The sequence below is a fragment of the Apteryx rowi genome, unplaced genomic scaffold, assembly GCF_003343035.1.
Source record: "Apteryx rowi isolate R43461 unplaced genomic scaffold, aptRow1 scaffold_744, whole genome shotgun sequence".
Lineage (NCBI taxonomy): Eukaryota > Metazoa > Chordata > Aves > Apterygiformes > Apterygidae > Apteryx > Apteryx rowi.
Window position 1 is genome coordinate 48661 of NW_020451032.1, and position 4866 is coordinate 53526.

Below are 4866 nucleotides of genomic sequence, written 5' to 3' on the forward strand. Positions count from 1 at the left end.
TTAACTAGTGGCAGGAGGAACTGCAGGAAGAATTCTTCCCCCGGAAACAGCCATGGAAGCATGGCACCAGGATTGACATGCGGGTTAAGTAAAAAATATCCAAAAAACAAAACAGTGAAAAGTCCAAAATACATGCATATTACAGAATCACAGATACACATGTCTAAAAAAGACCTTCCCACAGTCCAGCAGTTTTTAATCTGTAGTCTGATATGAAGGTCTGCTAGCTGTTTTGAAGGGGTTTRTGAGAAGTAACTAAGAATATCAAGCTCCTGCGTACTATATATAAACTTAAGAGAATGAAATTTCTGCATCTCCACTGGAATTTTTTAGGAACCCCTAAATCAAAAAGAGTTGAAAACTTCTAATTTTAGCCCAGCATTCTGAATTGCAGCAGGGTCCAACATATCTGGTTCATCATTAACAGATGTTTGTCTAACCTGTTCTTAAAAAGCTTCAGTAGAAGAGGATTCTGCAAAATGTTTCAAAGAATGGGTTAGGCAAACATCTGTTATTCATGATATCTACCTGTTTATGACATTTATATAAAACATGCTTTCATAAAATATTCCTTTCAAAGCTATTAATTCCCTCCAAATCTGCAATAACTCAAATGAAACCGAAGAACTATCTGACCTGGAAGGCTACAAGGTGGTTGTGTAAAAGTCCATGTGTCTGCAGTGTTCTAAAACATATGGAAAAAACGTTAATTACAATGAACATTTCACAGGAAAGTCTTCCTCTGGCCTTGGGTGAAATTGTGGTGTAAAGCAGATGTTGAGGCATGTCTATGTACAAAGGCAGGGCTGCAGTTAGTTCCGTAATTGTAACAGCATGAAAATGGCATCCATCTATTTGCCCTGGATTCTGAGCATAATTTACTGAGGTTACACAACTATCAGTACTCAAGCTAGCTTGTTTAAAGAGAGGGTGATGTCTACATAAACTATAACTTTTCATTGCTGTGCCCTGATGTTGTAGTTTGGTGGTCAGGCAGATTCATCTAGAATGCAGAAGTTTCAGGACTTTGTTGTGGATTAGGTTGGACAGAAAGTAGAACTACACCTCTGCCTTTGCCCATCCCAAGGCAGGTTGCTCAATTGTTGAGCTCTCCTGGATAATCTGTTCTTGCTTTCTACACTGGGATGGAAATAAATACCAGACATGTTTCAGAAGCATCACTCTCATTTTCCAGCTAGCTCTGTAAAATATGATAACTCTTGCATTTGTTTGTTCCGAATTCTTGTATCATCTTTCAGAATTCTACAGCCACATTTCTCTGGCCTGGGTGTATATTAAGTTAGCATATATAATCCCAATGCTGCAATTTTTGTGTGTATAACAATAAAGAATCCCTGCATCAAATTTACGTCATGAGGAAATCAGGGACCAAGTATGATCTTAACAAGCTTGAACTCCATTGAAAATAAAGAAATGCCTAATGGATTTGTGAATGAAAGTCTGTGGGTGTTTCATTCAGGTTCTAAATTCAAATGCACAATGCCTAGAAAATGATCCAGTCCTCACAGCTGCTAATTTCAGCATCTTTTTTATGTTTTCTACTTGTTCTTTTCACTTTGCCCTGACCTAACCACTGGTCCACAACACTCTTTGTTGGAGAATGAAAAATGTGATGTGAACAGGTGATGTAAATATGTCTACCTATTGTACATCAAAGCAGAAGTATGTGGGCTAATTACTAATGTATGTACAGTCCTTTGAAGATTTAACACTAAAATGTTATTTGATTCTTTTTGGCAAATAACCAGAAAATGGTGTTGTTATGTTTGCACTTACTAAAGAATTTGTCTTTGTTGTAAATCTTCCCACAGCTAAATTGTCCTAATAGCTGAATCTCTAGAGGACAGACTTAAATTGTTTACAAGTGAACATCTGCCTATAAATAGTCGTGGATACCTAAAAATATTCAAAACATTGAACTGATAGATGAATATCATTTTGCATCAGAGTAGGAACATTACGACATTCCAGCTGTTATTCAAACTGATACTCATTTAATATAAAGTGGACTGGATTAGCTTCCATAATTAAAAAGGGTATAAATGGATTGTGTGTAAATAGATAGTTTTGTGGAGTATGATATAAATACCCTATTTTCAAATTAATGAAGTTTATTCATCTAGTAGTTTTGAAGTCCTTAAAGCTCTATTTTGTATAAGTTTCATGTGACAAACCCTATATACAGAACATTTCTCCTAAAGTATTTTCCTCTGTCAACCTAGTCCATTCTTACCGTTACAAAAGCGGGTCTATCCTTTTGTAAGAACATTTTTCCCCTATGCTTACTGTAACCTAGCCCTTCAAATTTTGTAGATGTAAATTACTGCATCTTTAAAGTGGGCATTTAAAAGGAGACTGTTGCTTCTGACAATCCCTTTTTTTCCTTATTAATGCTTATCTTATCTTTTCTTTATTCCTGAGTCGATAACAGTCTTTCCTTGTATTTGTGTTCTTTAAGAAGGTAGTAGATATTTCAATTATTAAGAAAAGCTGTTTTCCCCATATAAGGTCCTATCTAAAAGTCATAATAATTTAGAAGCATCCATCCATGTATACATATATATTATATATATATGCATGCAGATATATAAAACAAGCATTGCTGTGAGTTTATTGTAATGGATTTGGTAGGTAATATTTCAGAAGGGTTTTCTGTGGTTTTTTGGGTTTTTTTTGTTTTTTTTTTTTAACCTAAGGGATTAGCAAACCATGCTGCTTTGTAACACTCCCCATTTGTTTAAGTAAGCAAGCCTTTTGGACCTTTTCTTCTTCACCTTATATGCAGTACTAGTTAAACAAATTCGTACAACCTCTGTCTTCTATTCTGGATGAGAACAAAATCATTTGTTTAGCCTGTTCCTATTGTGCCATAAGGCATTGCTGAGTTCATTTATTCTAGAACGAGCTTGCTTTAGATTGTTCTGAGTTTGTGGGAAGTGTTAACTACATGAATGAAATTCATTTGCATTATGTTTTGGTAAATGTTTTCAGTTGGTTAGATGTACAGGCAATGTGAATACGCTTTGATCCTTTTCCTCTTGCCATGCTTGCTATTTTGCTATGCTATAGCTAAATGTTTGCTATTTCCTCTTCGAAGTACAAGTGATCTCTTTTCCAGAGAAGGGCCTCAAATGAATATAAATTATGGTGGCAGTTGTTTGCTGCTTACTAAAATCATTGGGTGGCACAATATGCATGTAAACATGTCAGTCTTCACTGAGACAGGTTGCACCAATAATCCTGAATTGTTTATTTCACCTCCCCACCTGCAATTATAATTCAGAGTTCATCTTATTACACTCAATTGAGCATTTACATTATTTTGAGTTTCTCAGCTGCAGAATTGATCTTCACTTTTTTTTGAGACACTTTTTAATAAATATCTGTAAATCTAGTAATGATTTTTTTTTTCCTAAGAAGAAATTCTTATCCTAATTCCAAAGGACACAATCGAAACAGCCCTTTAGAAATGTTCTGCCACCTTGTCCACCCCAACGGCATTTTAATAATAAAAATATCTCTCTTTCATCAGAACAACTGATGTTGCTTTATGCTGGTTGTTACAAATGATTTAGAGAGGAAGTGAAAGGCTTGTGACTTATTCACTATATTCAGCTCCCAAGCTGGGCCACAAACTTCCTGTGTGACTTTGAGCAAGTCACTTCATCTTTGTTCTTAGTTCACCACCTAGGAAAGAAAGATGATACTGACATCCTTTACAGGGCTCATGAGAACAATTTCATCAATGTCTGAGGTACTGATACATCTATTTTAAGTACTTATTTCAGATGTTAATAGCCTCATAGTTTTTGTGTGCCTTACAGGGACACGTTAGGAAGTTCTGATCAAAATGAACTAACTTGGTCTTATGCTGAAAGAGCCCAGTGCTGATGCACCAGACAGCTTGCATTTGTATTCTGTATGATCTTTAGTATATTTTTCCTTGATACACCTGGTTACAGCTGGGAAGTCGGAGAAGGACAGATTTGCAAAGGGGACTTGAGAATCACAGCGTTCATTGCATAGTGTAGCCTAAATTCAGACCAACAGTCCAAGGAGCTTCACAGACCCCAGATAGATGGGTCTGGAGGGTCATTCAGAGATCATATAATACAACCTCCTGCCCCAGTGCAGCAACAGTCAAGACTATTTCCAGCAGATGTTTGTCCAACCAGGTCTTTACAGCTCCCATGGCCTCTGATGATGTTGTGTTCCCATGCTTAAAAATCCTCACCTAAGGAAAACTCTTTGCAAGCTAAATTTTCCTTGCTGCCTTTTGATCTAGTTTACACATCTAAACTCTTCTGCCTTCATTTCTTTAGACTAAATAGTCCCATTTTTTTCAGATTTGTCTCAAAGGTGATGTTTTCACCAACTTCACCGCTCTCCTCCACATCTGTCTTGGAGAGCACACACTGTCTCTCTCATCTCACCTGCTCGGCCCTAGCCGTGAAGTGCCTGACAGGTGGGGAAACTCAGCAGCAAAGCGTAGGGCTGCAAATTCTGAGTTAATGCCATCATGATGCCCCAGTGTGTTTCATAAATGTCCCGTATCTCCCCACCAAGTATCCTGTAGCCTGGGGGTGAGAGCCCTGTCTAAGAGGCAGTGACCAGGAAGTCTACCTCACTTGTGCAGAGAAAGGGACTGAACACAGCTGTCCCGCATCTGGTGTCAATGCCCTAACCACTGGGCTATGGACTAAAGGTAGGGCTTCTCCTGTTTTGTGAAGTCTGATTCAGTAGATATGATCTCAGAGCACACCTCAGGATCCTGAGCATCCTCGGGATGTTTACCATAGCAGAATTGGTGGGGCACACAGCAGTATAACTTATCTGTGAGACAGG